Source organism: Equus caballus, chromosome 10 (genome assembly GCF_041296265.1).
Source record: "Equus caballus isolate H_3958 breed thoroughbred chromosome 10, TB-T2T, whole genome shotgun sequence".
NCBI classification, from domain to species: Eukaryota; Metazoa; Chordata; class Mammalia; order Perissodactyla; family Equidae; genus Equus; species Equus caballus.
Window position 1 is genome coordinate 33,263,943 of NC_091693.1, and position 24,735 is coordinate 33,288,677.

Below are 24,735 nucleotides of genomic sequence, written 5' to 3' on the forward strand. Positions count from 1 at the left end.
CGGAACCACCTCTCAGACTTGCCAGAACCATATTCCGGACACGCCGGTACCACCTGCCAAGTATGCCGGAACCACCTGATCCACTCCCCAGAACCACCTGCTGGACACGCCAAAGTCACCTGCCGGCTACGCCAGAACCACTCGGCAGACATTCTGGAATCACCTGCCGGGCATGGCGGAACCATCTCTCAGACGTTCCACAGCCATGTGTAGGAGAGAACGGAAGCACATGCCGAGCTCGCCGGAACCACCTGCTGACCATGCCGGAACCACCTGCCTGACAGGCCAAAATCATATGCCGGCTACGCCAAAACCACTTGTTGACACTCCAGAATCACCTTGCGGGCATGCCGGAACCACGTCATGGACAGACTGCAAACACCTGCCAGACCTGCCTGAACCACCTGCCGAGCACACCGGAACCACCTGCTCGACTCACCAGAGCCACCTGCCGGACACACCAGAAACACCTGCGGGGTACGCCAGAACCACCTGGTGGACTCTCCGGGATCACCTGCCGGTCATGCCGTAACCAGCTCTCAGACGTGCCAGAGCCATGTGCCGGACACGCCGGAACAACCTGCCGAGTATGCCGGAACCTCATGATCCACTCCCCAAAACCACCTGCTGGAAACATCAAAATCACCTGCCAGCTACGCCAGAACCACTCGGCAGACAACCCGGAACCACATCAAGGACAGACCAGAACCACCTGCCGGACACGCCCGGACCACCTGCTTGACTCGCCAGAACCACCTGCCGGACACGCCAAAATCACCAGCCGGCTCCGTGACAACCACTTGTCGGACACTCCAGAATCACCTGCCGGGCATGCCAGAACCACCTCTCAGACCTGCCAGAACCATGTTCCGGACGCGCGGTACCACCTGCCGAGTATGCCGGAACCACCTGATCCACTCCCAAGAACCACATGCTGGACATGCCGGAACCAACTGCCTGACAGGCCAAAATCATATGCCGGCTATGCCAGAACCACTTGGCGGACACTCCAGAATCACCTGCAGCGCAGGCCAGCAGAACCTCTCAGAAGTGCCAGAAGCACGTGCCAGACAGCCCGGAACCATCTGCTGGACAGACCGGAAAGACAGGAAACACTTGCCGGAACCACCTGCTTGACTCACCGGTTCCACCTGCCGAACATGCAAAATCACCTGCCGGCTACGCCAGAACCACTTGGCGAACACTCCGGAATCACCTGCCGGGCATGCCGGAACCACCTCTCAGACGTGCAGAGAACCATGTGCCGGAAACGCCAGAACCACCTGCAGTGTATGTCGGAACCACCTGATCCACTGCCCAGAATTACCTGCTGGACACGCCAAAACCACCTGCCGGCTACGCCACAACCACTTGGCGAAAACTCCGGAAGCACCTGCCGGGCATGCCGCAACCACCTCTCAGACATGCCAGAAACACATGCCAATGACACCGGAAGCACCTGCCGGGCATGCCGGAACCACCTCTCAGACATGCCAGAACCACATGTCAATGGCACCGGAAGCACCTGCCGAGCACACCGGAACCACCTGCTTGACTCGCCAGAACCATCTGCCATACATGCCAAAATCAAATGCCGGCTACGGAAACAACCATTTTGTGAACACTTCGGAATCACCTGCCAGGCTGGCTGGAACCACCTGCCGGTCACACCCACATCACCTGTCAGCTACGCCAGAACCACTTGGCGCACACTCCGGAAACACCTGTCGGTCCGGCCGGAACCACCTCTCAGATGTGCCAGAACCATGTGACGGAGATGCCGGAAGCACACCCCAACAGACCGAAACCACCTGCCAGACCCGCCTGAACCACCTGTCGAGCACGCCAGACCAACCTGCTCGACTCGCCGGAACCACCTACATGACACGCCAAAATCACCAGCCGGCTATGCCAGAACCACTTGGCGATCTCTCCGGAATCACCTGCCGGGCATGCCGGAACCACCTCTCAGACATGTCAGAACCACATGCCAATGACACCGGAAGGACCTGCCGAACACGCAGGAACCACCTGCTCGACTCGCCACAACCACCTGCTGGACACACCAAAATCACCTGCCGGGTACACCAGAACCACTCGGCGGACACTCCGGAATCACCTGTCGGGCATGCCGGAGCCACCTCTCAGAGGTGCCAGAACCACATCCCGGACACTCCAGAATCACCAGTCGGGCATGCCGGAACCACCTCTCAGACTTGCCAGAACCATGTTCCGGACATGCCGGTACCACCTGCCGAGTATGCCAGAACCACCTTATCCACTCCCCAGAACCACCTGCTGAACACGCCCAAATCACGTGCCGGCTACGCCAGAACCACTCGTCAGACACTCCACAACCACCTCTAGGACAGACCAGAACCACCTGCCGGACAGACCGGAACCACCTGCCGGACACGCCAAAATCACCTGCCCGCTACACCAGAAACACTTGGTGGACAAGCTGGAAGCACGTGAAGGGCATGCCGACACAACCTCTCATACGTGCCAGAACCTCGTGCGGGACACCCCAGAACCATCTGCCGGACAGACCGGAACCACCAGCCGGACACGCTGGAACCACCGGCTCAAGTCGCCGGAACCACCGCGGGACATGCAAAATCACCTGCCGGCTACACCAGAACCAGTTGGCGAACACTCCGGAATCACATGCTGGGCATGCCGGAACCACCTCTCAGACATGCCAGAACCACATGCCAATGACACCGGAAGCACCTGCCGAGCACGCCGGAACCACCTGCTCAACACGCCACAGCCACCTGCCGGACACTGCAAAATGACCTGCAGGCTACGCCGCAACCAGTTGGTGAACCCTTGGAATCACCTGCCGGGCGTGCTGGAACCACCTGCCGGTCACGCCAACATCACCTGCCAGCTACGCCAGAACCAGTTGGCGGACACTCCGGAAACACCTGTCAGGCCGGCCGGGACCACCTCTCAGACATGCCAGAACCATGTGCCGGAGATGCCGGAAGCACACCCCAACAGACCGAAACCACCTGCCAGACCCACCTGAACCACCTGGCGAGCACGCCGGAACCACCTCCTCAACTCGCGGGAACCACATACCTGACACGCCAAAATCACCTGCCGGGTATGCGACAACCACTTCGTGGACACTCCGGAATCATCTGCCGGACATGACAGAACCAGCTCTCAGACACACCAGAACCATGTGCCGGACACGCTGGAAGCACCTCCTGCGCATGCCTGAGCCACCTGCTCGACTCGCAAGAAACACATCCCGGAAACGCCAAAATCACCTGCCAGGTACAACAGCACCACTTGGCGGACACTCCGGAATCACCTGTCGGGCATGCCGGAACCACCTCTCAGACTTGCCAGAACCATATTCCGGACACGCCGGTACCACCTGCCAAGTATGCCGGAACCACCTGATCCACTCCCCAGAACCACCTGCTGGACACGCCAAAGTCACCTGCCGGCTACGCCAGAACCACTCGGCAGACATTCTGGAATCACCTGCCGGGCATGGCGGAACCATCTCTCAGACGTTCCACAGCCATGTGTAGGAGAGAACGGAAGCACATGCCGAGCTCGCCGGAACCACCTGCTGACCATGCCGGAACCACCTGCCTGACAGGCCAAAATCATATGCCGGCTACGCCAAAACCACTTGTTGACACTCCAGAATCACCTTGCGGGCATGCCGGAACCACGTCATGGACAGACTGCAAACACCTGCCAGACCTGCCTGAACCACCTGCCGAGCACACCGGAACCACCTGCTCGACTCACCAGAGCCACCTGCCGGACACACCAGAAACACCTGCGGGGTACGCCAGAACCACCTGGTGGACTCTCCGGGATCACCTGCCGGTCATGCCGTAACCAGCTCTCAGACGTGCCAGAGCCATGTGCCGGACACGCCGGAACAACCTGCCGAGTATGCCGGAACCTCATGATCCACTCCCCAAAACCACCTGCTGGAAACATCAAAATCACCTGCCAGCTACGCCAGAACCACTCGGCAGACAACCCGGAACCACATCAAGGACAGACCAGAACCACCTGCCGGACACGCCCGGACCACCTGCTTGACTCGCCAGAACCACCTGCCGGACACGCCAAAATCACCAGCCGGCTCCGTGACAACCACTTGTCGGACACTCCAGAATCACCTGCCGGGCATGCCAGAACCACCTCTCAGACCTGCCAGAACCATGTTCCGGACACGCGGTACCACCTGCCGAGTATGCCGGAACCACCTGATCCACTCCCAAGAACCACATGCTGGACATGCCGGAACCACCTGCCTGACAGGCCAAAATCATATGCCGGCTATGCCAGAACCACTTGGCGGACACTCCAGAATCACCTGCAGCGCAGGCCAGCAGAACCTCTCAGAAGTGCCAGAAGCACGTGCCAGACAGCCCGGAACCATCTGCTGGACAGACCGGAAAGACAGGAAACACTTGCCGGAACCACCTGCTTGACTCACCGGTTCCACCTGCCGAACATGCAAAATCACCTGCCGGCTACGCCAGAACCACTTGGCGAACACTCCGGAATCACCTGCCGGGCATGCCGGAACCACCTCTCAGACGTGCAGAGAACCATGTGCCGGAAACGCCAGAACCAACTGCAGTGTATGTCGGAACCACCTGATCCACTGCCCAGAATTACCTGCTGGACACGCCAAAACCACCTGCCGGCTACGCCACAACCACTTGGCGAAAACTCCGGAAGCACCTGCCGGGCATGCCGCAACCACCTCTCAGACATGCCAGAAACACATGCCAATGACACCGGAAGCACCTGCCGGGCATGCCGGAACCACCTCTCAGACGTGCCAGAACCATGTGCCGGAAACGCCAGAACCACCTGCCGTGTATGTCGGAACCACCTGATCCACTGCCCAGAATTACCTGCTGGACATGCCAAAATCAACGCCAGAACCACTTGGCGAACACTTCGGAATCACCTGCCGGGCGGGCTGGAACCACCTGCCGGTCATGCCCACATCACCTGCCAGGTACGCCAGAACCATTTGGCGGACACTCTGGAAACACCTGTCCGGCCAGCTGGAACCACCTCTCAGACGTGCCAGAACCATGTGCCTGAGATGCCGGAACCACACCCCGAACACACCGAAACCACATGCCAGACCCGCCTGAACCACCTGCTGAGCACGCCGGAACCAGCTGCTCGACTCGCCGGAACCACCTACCTGACACGCCAAAATCACCTGCCGGGTATGCCAGAACAACTTGGAGGACACTCCGGAATCATCTGCCGGACATGCCAGAACCAGCTCTCAGACACAACAGAACCACGTGCCGGAGACGCCGGAAGCACGTGCTGGGCATGCCTGAGCCACCTGCTCGACTCGCAAGAAACACCTGCCGGACACAACAAAATCACATGCCGGGTAGGCCAGAACCACTTGGCGGACACTCCGGAATCACATGCCGGGCGTGCTGGAACCACCTCTCAGAGTTGCCACAACCACGTCCGGAGACGCCGGAAGCACCTGCCGAGAATGCCGGAAACTCCTGATCCACTCCACAGAACCACCCGCCGGACACGCCAAAATCATCTGCCAGCTATGCCAGAACCTCTTGGGGGACACTCCAGAATCACCTGCCGTGCATGCCAGCACAACCTCTCAGAAGTGCCTGAAGCACGTGCCGGACAGGTCGGAACCATCTCCCGGACAGACCGGAAACACAGGAAACAGTCGCCGTAGCGACCTGCTTGACTCACTGGTCCCACCTGCCGGACACGCCAAAATCACCTGCCCGCTACACGAGAACCACTTGGCGGACAAGCCGGAATCACTTGAAGGGCATGCTGACAAAACCTCTCAGACGTGCCGGAACCTCGTGCCGGACAACCCACAACCACCTGCTGGACAGACCGGAACCACCTGCCGGCCACGACGAAACCACCTGCCGGACTCGCCAAAAACACCTGTGGGCTATGCCAGAACCACTTGGAGGACTCTCCGGGATGACCTGCCGGGCATGCTGGAACCACCTCTCAGACGTGCCAGAACCACGTGGCGGACTGTCCAGAATCGCCTGTTGGGCATGCGCAACCACCTCTGAGACGTACCAGAACCACGTGCCGTACACGCCGGAACCACCTACCGGACACACCGGAATCACCTTTTGGGCATGCCGGAACCACATGTCAGATGTGCCAGAAACACGTGCCGGAGACGCCGGAAGCACCTGCCGAGCACGTCGGAACCACCTGCTCAAGTCGCCTGAACCACCTGCGGGACACGCCAAAATCACCTGCCGGCTACGCCAAAACCACTTGGTGGACTCTCTGGAATCACCTGCTGGGCATGATAGAACCACCTCTCAGACGTGCCGGAACCACGTGCCGGACACGCCGGAACCACCTGCCGGACCTGCCTGAGCCAACTGTCGAGCACGCCGGAACCACATGCTCGACTCGCTGGAACCACATGCTGGACTTGGCAAAATCACCTGCTGGGTACGCCAGAACCAATTGGCGGACACTCCGGAATCCCCTGCCGGGCATGCCAGCACAACCTCTCAGAAGTGCCAGAAGCACGTGCCGGACAGGCCGGAACCATCTCCTGGACAGACCGGAAACACAGGAAACACTCGCCGGAACCACGTGCTTGACTCACCAGTCCCAACTGCTGGACACGCAAAAATCTCCTGCCGGCTACACCAGAACCACTTGGTGGACTCTCTGGGATCACCTGCCGGGCATCATAGAACCACCTCTCAGACGTGCCGGAACAATGCGCCGGACACGCCGGATCCCCCTCCCCGTAAGACCGGAACCACCTGCCGGGCACGCCTGGACCACCTGCCGAGCACACCAGAACCACCTGCTTGACTCGCAGGACCCACATGCCTGACACGCCAAAATGAGCTGCCGGCTACGCCAGAACCACTTACCCGACACTCCGGAATCACCTGCCTGGCATGCCAGAACCACCTCTCACACGTGCCAGAAGCACGTGCCGGACATGCCGGAACGAACTATCGGACAGAACGGAACCACCTGCCAGACACGCCGGAACCACCTGCCGAACACGCCACAGCCAGCTGCTCGACTCGCCGGAACCACATGCCGGACAGGCCAATATCAACTGCTGGCTATGCCAGAACCACCTGGGGGACAGTCCGGAATCACCTGCCAGCCGTGGCGGAACCACCTCTCAGAAGTGCCAGAAGCACGTGCCGGACATGCCGGAACGACCTACTGGACAGACCAGAACCACCAGCCAGACATGCCGGAAACACCTGCGGAGCACGCCGGAGCCACCTGCTCGACTCGCCGGAACCACCTGCCAGACAGGTCAAAATCAACAGCTGGCTATGCGAGAACCACCTGGCGGACAGTCCGGAATCACCTGCCGGGCATGCAATAACCACCTCTCAGACGTACCAGAATCACGTGCCGCACAAGCTGGAAACACGTACTGGACAGACTGGAACCGCCTGCCCGCCACGCCTGAACCACCTGCCGAGCACGACGGAACCACCTGCCGGACTCGCCAAAAACACCTGCGGGCTATGCCAGAACCACTTGGAGGACTCTCCGGGATGACCTGCCGGGCATGCTGGAACCACCTCTCAGACGTGCCAGAACCACGTGGCGGACTGTCCAGAATCGCCTGTTGGGCATGCGCAACCACCTCTGAGACGTACCAGAACCACGTGCCGTACACGCCGGAACCACCTACCGGACACACCGGAATCAGCTTTCGGGCATGCCGGAAGCACCTGCTCAACTCGCCTGAAAAACCTGCCGGACACGCCAAAATCACCTGCCGGCTACGCCAAAACCACGTGGTGGACTCTCTGAATCACCTGCCGGGCATGATAGAACCACCTCTCAGACGTGCCGGAACCAATGCCGGACACGCCGGAACCACCTCCCGGACAGACCGGAACCCTCTGCCGGACCTGCCTGAACCAATTGTCGAGCACGCCGGAACCACATGCTCGACTCTCTGGAGCCACATGCCGGACATGGCAAAATCACCTGCCGGCTACGCCAGAACCACTTGGCGAACACTCTGTAATCACCGGCCGGGCATGCCGGAACCACCTCTCGGACATGCCAGAACCACGTGCCAATGACACCGGAAGCACCTGCCGAGCACGCAGGAACCTCCTGCTCGACTCACCAGAACCACCTGCCGGAGACGCAAAAATCACCTGCCGTCTACGCCACAACCAGTTGGTGAACACTTCACAATCACCTGCCGGGCTTGCTGGAACCAACTGCCGGACACGCCGGAACCACCGGCTCGACTCGCCGGAACCACCGCCGGACATGCAAAATCACCTGCCGGCTACGCCAGAACGACTCGGCAGACACTCCGCAATCACCTGCCGGGCTTGCTGGAACCAGCTGCCGGTCACGCCAACATCACCTGCCAGCTACACCAGAACCACTTGGCAGACAGTCCGGAAACACCTGTCGGGCCGGCCGGACCACCTCTCAATCGTGCCATTACCATGTGCCTGAGATTCCTGAACCACACCCAGAACACACCGAAACCACCTGCCAGACCCGCCTGAACCCCCTGGCGAGCATGCCTGATCCACCTGCTCAACTAGCCGGAACCACCTTCCTGACACGCCAAAATCACCTGCCAGGTATACCAGAACCACTTGGTGGACACTCCGGAATCATCTGCCGGACATGCCAGAACCAGCTCTCAGACACACCAGAACCACGTGCCTGAGACGCCGGAAGCACCAGCTGAGCATGCCTGAGCCACCTGCTCGACTCGCAAGAAACACCTGTCGGACATGCCAAAATCACCTGCCGGGTACGCCAGAAACACTTGGCGGACACTCCGGAATCACCTGTCGGGCATGCCGGAACCACCTCTCAGACTTGCCAGAACCATGTTCTGTTCACGCCGGTACCACCTGCCGAGTATACCGGAACCAGCTGATCCACTCCCCAGAACCACCTAGTTGACACGCCAAAATCAACTGCCGGCTATGCCAGAACCACTCGGCAGACACTCCGGAATCACATGCCAGGCGTTCCGGAACTACCTCTCAGAGGTGCCAGAACCACATGCCGGAGACTCCTGAATCACCTGCCGGGCATGCCGGAACCACCTCTCAGAGGTGCCAGAACCACATGCCGGACACTCCGGAATCACCTGCCGGGCATGCCGGAACCATCTCTCAGACGTGCCACAACCACGTGCCGGAGAGACCGGAAGCACCTGCCGAGCTCGCCGGAACCACCTGCTGGACATGCCGGAACCACCTGCCTCACAGGCCAAAATCATATGCCGGCTACGCCAAAACCACTTGGTGGACACTCCAGAATCACCTTGCGGGCATGCCGGAACCACGTCATGGACAGACGGCAAACACCTGCCGGACCTGCCGGAACCACCTGCCGAGCACGCCGGAACCACCTGCTCGACTCACCAGAGCCACCTGCCGGACACACCAGAAACACCTGCGGGTTACGCCACAACCACCTGTCGGACACTCCGGAATCACCTGCCGGGCATGCTGGAACCACCTCTCAGAGGTGCCAAAACCACATGCTGGAGACGGCGGAAGCACATGCCGAGAATGCCGGAAGTTCCTCATCCACTCCCCAGAACCACCTGCCGGACACACCGATATCACCTGCCGGCTACGCCAGAACCACTTGGCGGACACTCCAGAATCACCTGCCGGGCATGCCAGCACAACCTCTCAGAAGTGCCAGAAGCACGTGCCGGACAGGCCGGAACCATCTCCCGGACAGACCGGAAACACAGGAAACACTCGCCGGAACCACCTGCTTGACTCACCGGTCCCACCTGCCGGACACGCCAAAATCACCTGCCCGCTACACTAGAACCACTTGGCGGACAAGCCGGAATCACGTGAAGTGAATGGCGACACAACCTCTCAGACGTGTCAGAACCTCGTGCCGGACACACCAGAACCACCTGCTGGACAGACCGGAACCACCTGCCGGACATGCCGGAACCACCGGCTCGACTCGCCGGAACCACCGCCGGACATGCAAAATCACCTGCCGGCTACGCCAGAACCACTTGGCGAACACTCCGGAATCACCTGCCGGGCATGCCGGAACCACCTCTCAGACTTGCCAGAACCATGTTCCGGACACGCCGGTACCACCTGCCGAGTATGCCGGAACCACCTGATCCACTCCCCAGAACCACCTGCTGGACACGCCAGAATCACCTGCCGGCTACGCCAGAACCACTCGGCAGACACTCCGGAACCACCTGCCGGGCATGCCGGAACCACCTCTCAGAGGTGCCAGAACCACATGCCGGACACTCCGGAATCACCTGCCGGGCATGCCGGAACCATCTCTCAGACGTGCCACAACCACGTGCCGGAGAGACCGGAAGCACCTGCTGAGCTCGCCGGAACCACCTGCTGGACATGCCGGAACCACCTGCCGGACACGCCGGAACCACCGGCTCGACTCGCCGGAACCATTGCCGGACACGCAAAATCACCTGCCGGCTACGCCAGAACCACTTGGCGAACACTCCGGAATCACCTGCCGGGCATGGCGGAACCACCTCTCAGACATGCCGGAACCGCATGCCAATGACACCGGAAGCACCTGCCGAGCACGCCAGAACCACCTGCTCGACTCGCCAAAACCACCTGCTGGACACGCCAAAATCACCTGCCGGCTACGCCAGAACCACTCGGCAGACACTCCGCAATCACCTGCCGGGCTTGCTGGAACCACCTGCCAGTCACGCCAACATCACCTGCCAGCTACGCCAGAACCACTTGGCGGACACTCCGGAAACACCTGTTGGGACGGCCGGAACCACCTCTCAGACGTGTCAGAATCATGTGCCTGAGATGCCGGAACCACTCCCCGAACACACCGAAACCACCTGCCAGACCCGCCTGAACCCCCTGGCGAGCACGCCTGATCCACCTGCTCAACTAGCCGGAACCACCTTCCTGACACGCCGAAATCACCTGCCGTGTATACCAGAACCACTTGGTGGACACTCCGGAATCATCTGCCGGACATGCCAGAACCAGCTCTCAGACACACCAGAACCACGTGGCGGACACGCCGGAAGCACCTGCCGAGCATGCCGGACCCACCTGCTCGACTCGCCAGAAACACCTGCCGGACACGCCAAAATCACCTGTCGGGTACGCCAGATCCACCTGGCGGACACTCCGGAATCACCTGCCGCGCATGCCGGAACCACCACTCAGACGTGCCGGAAGCACGTGCCGGACACGCCGGAAACACATACCGGACAGACCGGAACCACCTGACAGACAAGCCGGAACCACCTGCTCGACTCGTAGGAACCACCCGCCAGACAGGCCAAAATCAACAGCTGGCTATGCGGGAACCACCTGGCCTACAGTCCGGAATGACCTGCCGTGCATGCAGAAGCCACCTCTCAGACATAACGAAACCGTGTGCCGGACACGCTGGAACCACGTCCTGGACAGACTGGAACCACCTGCCGGCCACGCCTGAACCACCTGCCGAGCACGACGGAACCACCTGCCGGACTCGCCAAAAACACCTGCGGGCTATGCCAGAACCACTTGGAGGACTCTCCGGGATGACCTGCCGGGCATGCTGGAACCACCTCTCAGACGTGCCAGAACCACGTGGCGGACTGTCCAGAATCGCCTGTTGGGCATGCGCAACCACCTCTGAGACATACCAGAACCACGTGCCGTACACGCCGGAACCACCTACCGGACACACCGGAATCAGCTTTCGGGCATGCCGGAAGCACCTGCTCAACTCGCCTGAAAAACCTGCCGGACACGCCAAAATCACCTGCCGGCTATGCCAAAACCACGTGGTGGACTCTCTGAATCACCTGCCGGGCATGATAGAACCACCTCTCAGACGTGCCGGAACCAATGCCGGACACGCCGGAACCACCTCCCGGACAGACCGGAACCCTCTGCCGGACCTGCCTGAACCAATTGTCGAGCACGCCGGAACCACATGCTCGACTCTCTGGAACCACATGCCGGACATGGCAAAATCACCTGCCGGCTACGCCAGAACCACTTGGCGAACACTCTGTAATCACCGGCCGGGCATGCCGGAACCACCTCTCGGACATGCCAGAACCACGTGCCAATGACACCGGAAGCACCTGCCGAGCACGCAGGAACCTCCTGCTCGACTCACCAGAACCACCTGCCGGAGACGCAAAAATCACCTGCCATCTACGCCACAACCAGTTGGTGAACACTTCGCAATCACCTGCCGGGCTTGCTGGAACCACCTGCCGGTCATGCCAAAATCACCTGCCAACTACGCCGGAACCACTTGGCGGACACTGCAGAAACACCTGTCGGGCCGGCCGGAACGACATCTGAGACGTGACAGAACCATGTGCATGAGATGCCGGAACCACAGCCCCAACATACCGAAACCGCCTACCAGACATGCCGGAACCACCTGCTCGACTCGCCCGAATCACGTACCTCACACGCCAAAATCACCTGCCGGGCATGCCAGAAGCACTTGACGGACACTCCGGAATCTCTGCCGGACATGCCAGAACCAGCTCTCAGACACACCAGAACCACGTGCCAGAGACGCTGGAACCACGTCCTGGACAGACTGGAACCACCTGCCGGACACGCCTGGACCACCTGCCGAGCACGCCGGAACCACCTGCTCGACTCGCTGGACCCACGTGCCGGACACGCCAAAAGGAACTGCCGGCTACACCAGAACCACTTACACGACACTCCTGAATCACCTGCCCGGCATGCCGGAACCACCTCTCAGACATGCCAGAACCACGTGACAATGACACCGGAAGCACCACTCGAGCACGCCGGAACCACCTGTTCGACTCGCCGGAACCAAGTACCTGACAGGACAAAATCACCTGCCGGGTATGCCAGAACCACTTGGTGGACACTCCAGAATCATCTGCCAGACATGCCAGAACCAGCTCTCAGACACACCAGAACCACGTGCCGGACACGCCGGAAGCACCTGCTGAGCATGCCTGAGCCACATGCTCGACTTGCAAGAAACACCTGCCAGAAACGCCAAAATCACCTGCCGGGTACGCCAGAACCACGTGGCGGACACTCCGGAATCACCTGTCGGCCATGCCGGAACCACCTCTCAGACGTGCCAGAACCTCATGCCGGACACGCCAGAACCACCTGCCGGACAGACCGGAACCACCTGCCGGACACGCCGGAACCACCGGCTCGACTCGCCGGAACCACCGCCGGACATGCAAAATCACCTGCCGCCTACGCCAGAACCACTCGGCAGACACTCCGCAATCACCTGCCGGGCTTGCTGGAACCAGCTGCCGGTCACGCCAACATCACCTGCCAGCTACACCAGAACCACTTGGCAGACAGTCCGGAAACACCTGTCGGGCCGGCCGGAACCACCTCTCAAACGTGCCAATACCATGTGCCTGAGATTCCTGAACCACACCCAGAACACACCGAAACCACCTGCCAGACCCGCCTGAACCCCCTGGCGAGCACGCCTCATCCACCTGCTCAACTAGCCGGAACCACCTTCCTGACACGCCAAAATCACCTGCCAGGTATACCAGAACCACTTGGTGGACACTCCGGAATCATCTGCCGGACATGCCAGAACCAGCTCTCAGACACACCAGAACCACGTGCCTGAGACGCCGGAAGCACCAGCTGAGCATGCCTGAGCCACCTGCTCGACTCGCAAGAAACACCTGTCGGACATGCCAAAATCACCTGCCGGGTACGCCAGAAACACTTGGCGGACACTCCGGAATCACCTGTCGGGCATGCCGGAACCACCTCTCAGACTTGCCAGAACCATGTTCTGTTCACGCCGGTACCACCTGCCGAGTATACCGGAACCAGCTGATCCACTCCCCAGAACCACCTAGTTGACACGCCAAAATCAAGTGCCGGCTATGCCAGAACCACTCGGCAGACACTCCGGAATCACATGCCAGGCGTTCCGGAACTACCTCTCAGAGGTGCCAGAACCACATGCCGGAGACTCCTGAATCACCTGCCGGGCATGCCGGAACCACCTCTCAGAGGTGCCAGAACCACATGCCGGACACTCCGGAATCACCTGCCGGGCATGCCGGAACCATCTCTCAGACGTGCCACAACCACGTGCCGGAGAGACCGGAAGCACCTGCCGAGCTCGCCGGAACCACCTGCTGGACATGCCGGAACCACCTGCCTCACAGGCCAAAATCATATGCCGGCTACGCCAAAACCACTTGGTGGACACTCCAGAATCACCTTGCGGGCATGCCGGAACCACGTCATGGACAGACGGCAAACACCTGCCGGACCTGCCGGAACCACCTGCCGAGCACGCCGGAACCACCTGCTCGACTCACCAGAGCCACCTGCCGGACACACCAGAAACACCTGCGGGTTACGCCACAACCACCTGTCGGACACTCCGGAATCACCTGCCGGGCATGCTGGAACCACCTCTCAGAGGTGCCAAAACCACATGCTGGAGACGGCGGAAGCACATGCCGAGAATGCCGGAAGTTCCTCATCCACTCCCCAGAACCACCTGCCGGACACACCGATATCACCTGCCGGCTATGCCAGAACCACTTGGCGGACACTCCAGAATCACCTGCCGGGCATGCCAGCACAACCTCTCAGAAGTGCCAGAAGCACGTGCCGGACAGGCCGGAACCATCTCCCGGACAGACCGGAAACACAGGAAACACTCGCCGGAACCACCTGCTTGACTCACCGGTCCCACCTGCCGGACACGCCAAAATCACCTGCCCGCTACACTAGAACCACTTGGCGGACAAGCCGGAATCACGTGAAGTGAATGGCGACACAACCTCTCAGACGTGTCAGAACCTCGTGCCGGACACACCAGAACCACCTGCTGGACAGACCGGAACCACCTGCCGGACATGCCGGAACCACCGGCTCGACTCGCCGGAACCACCGCCGGACATGCAAAATCACCTGCCGGCTACGCCAGAACCACTTGGCGAACACTCCGGAATCACCTGCCGGGCATGCCGGAACCACCTCTCAGACTTGCCAGAACCATGTTCCGGACACGCCGGTACCACCTGCCGAGTATGCCGGAACCACCTGATCCACTCCCCAGAACCACCTGCTGGACACGCCAGAATCACCTGCCGGCTACGCCAGAACCACTCGGCAGACACTCCGGAACCACCTGCCAGGCATGCCGGAACCACCTCTCAGAGGTGCCAGAACCACATGCCGGACACTCCGGAGTCACCTGCCGGGCATGCCGGAACCATCTCTCAGACGTGCCACAACCACGTGCCGGAGAGACCGGAAGCACCTGCTGAGCTCGCCGGAACCACCTGCTGGACATGCCGGAACCACCTGCCGGACACGCCGGAACCACCGGCTCGACTCGCCGGAACCATTGCCGGACACGCAAAATCACCTGCCGGCTACGCCAGAACCACTTGGCGAACACTCCGGAATCACCTGCCGGGCATGGCGGAACCACCTCTCAGACATGCCGGAACCGCATGCCAATGACACCGGAAGCACCTGCCGAGCACGCCAGAACCACCTGCTCGACTCGCCAAAACCACCTGCTGGACACGCCAAAATCACCTGCCGGCTACGCCAGAACCACTCGGCAGACACTCCGCAATCACCTGCCGGGCTTGCTGGAACCACCTGCCGGTCACGCCAACATCACCTGCCAGCTACGCCAGAACCACTTGGCGGACACTCCGGAAACACCTGTTGGGACGGCCGGAACTACCTCTCAGACGTGTCAGAATCATGTGCCTGAGATGCCGGAACCACTCCCCGAACACACCGAAACCACCTGCCAGACCCGCCTGAACCCCCTGGCGAGCACACCTGATCCACCTGCTCAACTAGCCGGAACCACCTTCCTGACACGCCGAAATCACCTGCCGTGTATACCAGAACCACTTGGTGGACACTCCGGAATCATCTGCCGGACATGCCAGAACCAGCTCTCAGACACACCAGAACCACGTGGCGGACACGCCGGAAGCACCTGCCGAGCATGCCGGACCCACCTGCTCGACTCGCCAGAAACACCTGCCGGACACGCCAAAATCACCTGTCGGGTACGCCAGATCCACCTGGCGGACACTCCGGAATCACCTGCCGCGCATGCCGGAACCACCACTCAGACGTGCCGGAAGCACGTGCCGGACACGCCGGAAACACATACCGGACAGACCGGAACCACCTGACAGACAAGCCGGAACCACCTGCTCGACTCGTAGGAACCACCCGCCAGACAGGCCAAAATCAACAGCTGGCTATGCGGGAACCACCTGGCCTACAGTCCGGAATGACCTGCCGTGCATGCAGAAGCCACCTCTCAGACATAACGAAACCGTGTGCCGGACACGCTGGAACCACGTCCTGGACAGACTGGAACCACCTGCCGGCCACGCCTGAACCACCTGCCGAGCACGACGGAACCACCTGCCGGACTCGCCAAAAACACCTGCGGGCTATGCCAGAACCACTTGGAGGACTCTCCGGGATGACCTGCCGGGCATGCTGGAACCACCTCTCAGACGTGCCAGAACCACGTGGCGGACTGTCCAGAATCGCCTGTTGGGCATGCGCAACCACCTCTGAGATGTACCAGAACCACGTGCCGTACACGCCGGAACCACCTACCGGACACACCGGAATCAGCTTTCGGGCATGCCGGAAGCACCTGCTCAACTCGCCTGAAAAACCTGCCGGACACGCCAAAATCACCTGCCGGCTACGCCAAAACCACGTGGTGGACTCTCTGAATCACCTGCCGGGCATGATAGAACCACCTCTCAGACGTGCCGGAACCAATGCCGGACACGCCGGAACCACCTCCCGGACAGACCGGAACCCTCTGCCGGACCTGCCTGAACCAATTGTCGAGCACGCCGGAACCACATGCTCGACTCTCTGGAACCACATGCCGGACATGGCAAAATCACCTGCCGGCTACGCCAGAACCACTTGGCGAACACTCTGTAATCACCGGCCGGGCATGCCGGAACCACCTCTCGGACATGCCAGAACCACGTGCCAATGACACCGGAAGCACCTGCCGAGCACGCAGGAACCTCCTGCTCGACTCACCAGAACCACCTGCCGGAGACGCAAAAATCACCTGCCGTCTACGCCACAACCAGTTGGTGAACACTTCGCAATCACCTGCCGGGCTTGCTGGAACCACCTCCCGGTCATGCCAAAATAACCTGCCAACTACGCCGGAACCACTTGGCGGACACTGCAGAAACACCTGTCGGGCCGGCCGGAACGACATCTGAAACGTGACAGAACCATGTGCATGAGATGCCGGAACCACAGCCCGAACACACCGAAACCACCTACCAGACATGCCGGAACCACCTGCTCGACTCGCCCGAATCACGTACCTCACACGCCAAAATCACCTGCCGGGCATGCCAGAAGCACTTGACGGACACTCCGGAATCTCTGCCGGACATGCCAGAACCAGCTCTCAGACACACCAGAACCACGTGCCAGAGACGCTGGAACCACGTCCTGGACAGACTGGAACCACCTGCCGGACACGCCTGGACCACCTGCCGAGCACGCCGGAACCACCTGCTCGACTTTCAGTACCCACGTGCCGGACACGCCAAAAGGAACTGCCGGCTACACCAGAACCACTTACATGACACTCCTGAATCACCTGCCCGGCATGCCGGAACCACCTCTCAGACATGCCAGAACCACGTGACAATGACACCGGAAGCACCACTCGAGCACGCCGGAACCACCTGTTCGACTCGCCGGAACCAAGTACCTGACAGGACAAAATCACCTGCCGGGTATGCCAGAACCACTTGGTGGACACTCCAGAATCATCTGCCAGACATGCCAGAACCAGCTCTCAGACACACCAGAACCACGTGCCGGACACGCCGGAAGCACCTGCTGAGCATGCCTGAGCCACATGCTCGACTTGCAAGAAACACCTGCCAGAAACGCCAAAATCACCTGCCGGGTACGCCAGAACCACGTGGCGGACACTCCGGAATCACCTGTCGGCCATGCCGGAACCACCTCTCAGACGTGCCAGAACCTCGTGCCGGACACGCCAGAACCACCTGCCGGACAGACCGGAACCACCTGCCGGACACGCCGGAACCACCGGCTCGACTCGCCGGAACCACCGCCGGACATGCAAAATCACCTGCCGGCTACGCCAGAACCACTCGGCAGACACTCCGCAATCACCTGCCGGGCTTGCTGGAACCAGCTGCCGGTCACGCCAACATCACCTGCCAGCTACACCAGAACCACTTGGCAGACAGTCCGGAAACACCTGTCGGGCCGGCCGGAACCACCTCTCAAACGTGCCATTACCATGTGCCTGAGATTCCTGAACCACACCCAGAACACACCGAAACCACCTGCCAGACCCGCCTGAACCCCCTGGTGAGCACGCCTCATCCACCTGCTCAACTAGCCGGAACCACCTTCCTGACACGCCAAAATCACCTGCCAGGTATACCAGAACCACTTGGTGGACACTCCGGAATCATCTGCCGGACATGCCAGAACCAGCTCTCAGACACACCAGAACCACGTGCCTGAGACGCCGGAAGCACCAGCTGAGCATGCCTGAGCCACCTGCTCGACTCGCAAGAAACACCTGTCGGACATGCCAAAATCACCTGCCGGGTACGCCAGAAACACTTGGCGGACACTCCGGAATCACCTGTCGGGCATGCCGGAACCACCTCTCAGACTTGCCAGAACCATGTTCTGTTCACGCCGGTACCACCTGCCGAGTATACCGGAACCAGCTGATCCACTCCCCAGAACCACCTAGTTGACACGCCAAAATCAAGTGCCGGCTATGCCAGAACCACTCGGCAGACACTCCGGAATCACATGCCAGGCGTTCCGGAACTACCTCTCAGAGGTGCCAGAACCACATGCCGGAGACTCCTGAATCACCTGCCGGGCATGCCGGAACCACCTCTCAGAGGTGCCAGAACCACATGCCGGACACTCCGGAATCACCTGCCGGGCATGCCGGAACCATCTCTCAGACGTGCCACAACCACGTGCCGGAGAGACCGGAAGCACCTGCTGAGCTCGCCGGAACCACCTGCTGGACATGCCGGAACCACCTGCCTCACAGGCCAAAATCATATGCCGGCTACGCCAAAACCACTTGGTGGACACTCCAGAATCACCTTGCGGGCATGCCGGAACCACGTCATGGACAGACGGCAAACACCTGCCGGACCTGCCGGAACCACCTGCCGAGCACGCCGGAACCACCTGCTCGACTCACCAGAGCCACCTGCCGGACCCACCAGAAACACCTGCGGGTTACGCCACAACCACCTGTCGGAGACTCCGGAATCACCTGCCGGGCATGCTGGAACCACCTCTCAGAGGTGCCAAAACCACATGCTGGAGACGGCGGAAGCACATGCCGAGAATGCCGGAAGTTCCTCATCCACTCCCCAGAACCACCTGCCGGACACACCGATATCACCTGCCGGCTACGCCAGAACCACTTGGCGGACACTCCAGAATCACCTGCCGGGCATGCCAGCACAGCCTCTCAGAAGTGCCAGAAGCACGTGCCGGACAGGCCGGAACCATCTCCCGGACAGACCGGAAACACAGGAAACACTCGCCGGAACCACCTGCTTGACTCACCGGTCCCACCTGCCGGACACGCCAAAATCACCTGCCCGCTACACTAGAACCACTTGGCGGACAAGCCGGAATCACGTGAAGTGAATGGCGACACAACCTCTCAGACGTGTCAGAACCTCGTGCCGGACACACCAGAACCACCTGCTGGACAGACCGGAACCACCTGCCGGACATGCCGGAACCACCGGCTCGACTCGCCGGAACCACCGCCGGACATGCAAAATCACCTGCCGGCTACGCCAGAACCACTTGGCGAACACTCCGGAATCACCTGCCGGGCATGCCGGAACCACCTCTCAGACTTGCCAGAACCATGTTCCGGACACGCCGGTACCACCTGCCGAGTATGCCGGAACCACCTGATCCACTCCCCAGAACCACCTGCTGGACACGCCAGAATCACCTGCCGGCTACGCCAGAACCACTCGGCAGACACTCCGGAACCACCTGCCGGGCATGCCGGAACCACCTCTCAGAGGTGCCAGAACCACATGCCGGACACTCCGGAGTCACCTGCCGGGCATGCCGGAACCATCTCTCAGACGTGCCACAACCACGTGCCGGAGAGACCGGAAGCACCTGCTGAGCTCGCCGGAAGCACCTGCTGGACATGCCGGAACCACCTGCCGGACACGCCGGAACCACCGGCTCGACTCGCCGGAACCATTGCCGGACACGCAAAATCACCTGCCGGCTACGCCAGAACCACTTGGCGAACACTCCGGAATCACCTGCCGGGCATGGCGGAACCACCTCTCAGACATGCCGGAACCGCATGCCAATGACACCGGAAGCACCTGCCGAGCACGCCAGAACCACCTGCTCGACTCGCCAAAACCACCTGCTGGACACGCCAAAATCACCTGCCGGCTACGCCAGAACCACTCGGCAGACACTCCGCAATCACCTGCCGGGCTTGCTGGAACCACCTGCCGGTCACGCCAACATCACCTGCCAGCTACGCCAGAACCACTTGGCGGACACTCCGGAAACACCTGTTGGGACGGCCGGAACCACCTCTCAGACGTGTCAGAATCATGTGCCTGAGATGCCGGAACCACTCCCCGAACACACCGAAACCACCTGCCAGACCCGCCTGAACCCCCTGGCGAGCACGCCTGATCCACCTGCTCAACTAGCCGGAACCACCTTCCTGACACGCCGAAATCACCTGCCGTGTATACCAGAACCACTTGGTGGACACTCCGGAATCATCTGCCGGACATGCCAGAACCAGCTCTCAGACACACCAGAACCACGTGGCGGACACGCCGGAAGCACCTGCCGAGCATGCCGGACCCACCTGCTCGACTCGCCAGAAACACCTGCCGGACACGCCAAAATCACCTGTCGGGTACGCCAGATCCACCTGGCGGACACTCCGGAATCACCTGCCGCGCATGCCGGAACCACCACTCAGACGTGCCGGAAGCACGTGCCGGACACGCCGGAAACACATACCGGACAGACCGGAACCACCTGACAGACAAGCCGGAACCACCTGCTCGACTCGTAGGAACCACCCGCCAGACAGGCCAAAATCAACAGCTGGCTATGCGGGAACCACCTGGCCTACAGTCTGGAATGACCTGCCGTGCATGCAGAAGCCACCTCTCAGACATAACGAAACCGTGTGCCGGACACGCTGGAACCACGTCCTGGACAGACTGGAACCACCTGCCGGCCACGCCTGAACCACCTGCCGAGCACGACGGAACCACCTGCCGGACTCGCCAAAAACACCTGCGGGCTATGCCAGAACCACTTGGAGGACTCTCCGGGATGACCTGCCGGGCATGCTGGAACCACCTCTCAGACGTGCCAGAACCACGTGGCGGACTGTCCAGAATCGCCTGTTGGGCATGCGCAACCACCTCTGAGACATACCAGAACCACGTGCCGTACACGCCGGAACCACCTACCGGACACACCGGAATCAGCTTTCGGGCATGCCGGAAGCACCTGCTCAACTCGCCTGAAAAACCTGCCGGACACGCCAAAATCACCTGCCGGCTATGCCAAAACCACGTGGTGGACTCTCTGAATCACCTGCCGGGCATGATAGAACCACCTCTCAGACGTGCCGGAACCAATGCCGGACACGCCGGAACCACCTCCCGGACAGACCGGAACCCTCTGCCGGACCTGCCTGAACCAATTGTCGAGCACGCCGGAACCACATGCTTGACTCTCTGGAACCACATGCCGGACATGGCAAAATCACCTGCCGGCTACGCCAGAACCACTTGGCGAACACTCTGTAATCACCGGCCGGGCATGCCGGAACCACCTCTCGGACATGCCAGAACCACGTGCCAATGACACCGGAAGCACCTGCCGAGCACGCAGGAACCTCCTGCTCGACTCACCAGAACCACCTGCCGGAGACGCAAAAATCACCTGCCATCTACGCCACAACCAGTTGGTGAACACTTCGCAATCACCTGCCGGGCTTGCTGGAACCACCTGCCGGTCATGCCAAAATCACCTGCCAACTACGCCGGAACCACTTGGCGGACACTGCAGAAACACCTGTCGGGCCGGCCGGAACGACATCTGAGACGTGACAGAACCATGTGCATGAGATGCCGGAACCACAGCCCCAACATACCGAAACCGCCTACCAGACATGCCGGAACCACCTGCTCGACTCGCCCGAATCACGTACCTCACACGCCAAAATCACCTGCCGGGCATGCCAGAAGCACTTGACGGACACTCCGGAATCTCTGCCGGACATGCCAGAAACAGCTCTCAGACACACCAGAACCACGTGCCAGAGACGCTGGAACCACGTCCTGGACAGACTGGAACCACCTGCCGGACACGCCTGGACCACCTGCCGAGCACGCCGGAACCACCTGCTCGACTTTCAGTACCCACGTGCCGGACACGCCAAAAGGAACTGCCGGCTACACCAGAACCACTTACACGACACTCCTGAATCACCTGCCCGGCATGCCGGAACCACCTCTCAGACATGCCAGAACCACGTGACAATGACACCGGAAGCACCACTCGAGCACGCCGGAACCACCTGTTCGACTCGCCGGAACCAAGTACCTGACAGGACAAAATCACCTGCCGGGTATGCCAGAACCACTTGGTGGACACTCCAGAATCATCTGCCAGACATGCCAGAACCAGCTCTCAGACACACCAGAACCACGTGCCGGACACGCCGGAAGCACCTGCTGAGCATGCCTGAGCCACATGCTCGACTTGCAAGAAACACCTGCCAGAAACGCCAAAATCACCTGCCGGGTACGCCAGAACCACGTGGCGGACACTCCGGAATCACCTGTCGGCCATGCCGGAACCACCTCTCAGACGTGCCAGAACCTCGTGCCGGACACGCCAGAACCACCTGCCGGACAGACCGGAACCACCTGCCGGACACGCCGGAACCACCGGCTCGACTCGCCGGAACCACCGCCGGACATGCAAAATCACCTGCCGGCTACGCCAGAACCACTCGGCAGACACTCCGCAATCACCTGCCGGGCTTGCTGGAACCAGCTGCCGGTCACGCCAACATCACCTGCCAGCTACACCAGAACCACTTGGCAGACAGTCCGGAAACACCTGTCGGGCCGGCCGGAACCACCTCTCAAACGTGCCATTACCATGTGCCTGAGATTCCTGAACCACACCCAGAACACACCGAAACCACCTGCCAGACCCGCCTGAACCCCCTGGCGAGCACGCCTGATCCACCTGCTCAACTAGCCGGAACCACCTTCCTGACACGCCAAAATCACCTGCCAGGTATACCAGAACCACTTGGTGGACACTCCGGAATCATCTGCCGGACATGCCAGAACCAGCTCTCAGACACACCAGAACCACGTGCCTGAGACGCCGGAAGCACCAGCTGAGCATGCCTGAGCCACCTGCTCGACTCGCAAGAAACACCTGTCGGACATGCCAAAATCACCTGCCGGGTACGCCAGAAACACTTGGCGGACACTCCGGAATCACCTGTCGGGCATGCCGGAACCACCTCTCAGACTTGCCAGAACCATGTTCTGTTCACGCCGGTACCACCTGCCGAGTATACCGGAACCAGCTGATCCACTCCCCAGAACCACCTAGTTGACACGCCAAAATCAAGTGCCGGCTATGCCAGAACCACTCGGCAGACACTCCGGAATCACATGCCAGGCGTTCCGGAACTACCTCTCAGAGGTGCCAGAACCACATGCCGGAGACTCCTGAATCACCTGCCGGGCATGCCGGAACCACCTCTCAGAGGTGCCAGAACCACATGCCGGACACTCCGGAATCACCTGCCGGGCATGCCGGAACCATCTCTCAGACGTGCCACAACCACGTGCCGGAGAGACCGGAAGCACCTGCCGAGCTCGCCGGAACCACCTGCTGGACATGCCGGAACCACCTGCCTCACAGGCCAAAATCATATGCCGGCTACGCCAAAACCACTTGGTGGACACTCCAGAATCACCTTGCGGGCATGCCGGAACCACGTCATGGACAGACGGCAAACACCTGCCGGACCTGCCGGAACCACCTGCCGAGCACGCCGGAACCACCTGCTCGACTCACCAGAGCCACCTGCCGGACCCACCAGAAACACCTGCGGGTTACGCCACAACCACCTGTCGGACACTCCGGAATCACCTGCCGGGCATGCTGGAACCACCTCTCAGAGGTGCCAAAACCACATGCTGGAGACGGCGGAAGCACATGCCGAGAATGCCGGAAGTTCCTCATCCACTCCCCAGAACCACCTGCCGGACACACCGATATCACCTGCCGGCTACGCCAGAACCACTTGGCGGACACTCCAGAATAACCTGCCGGGCATGCCAGCACAACCTCTCAGAAGTGCCAGAAGCACGTGCCGGACAGGCCGGAACCATCTCCCGGACAGACCGGAAACACAGGAAACACTCGCCGGAACCACCTGCTTGACTCACCGGTCCCACCTGCCGGACACGCCAAAATCACCTGCCCGCTACACTAGAACCACTTGGCGGACAAGCCGGAATCACGTGAAGTGAATGGCGACACAACCTCTCAGACG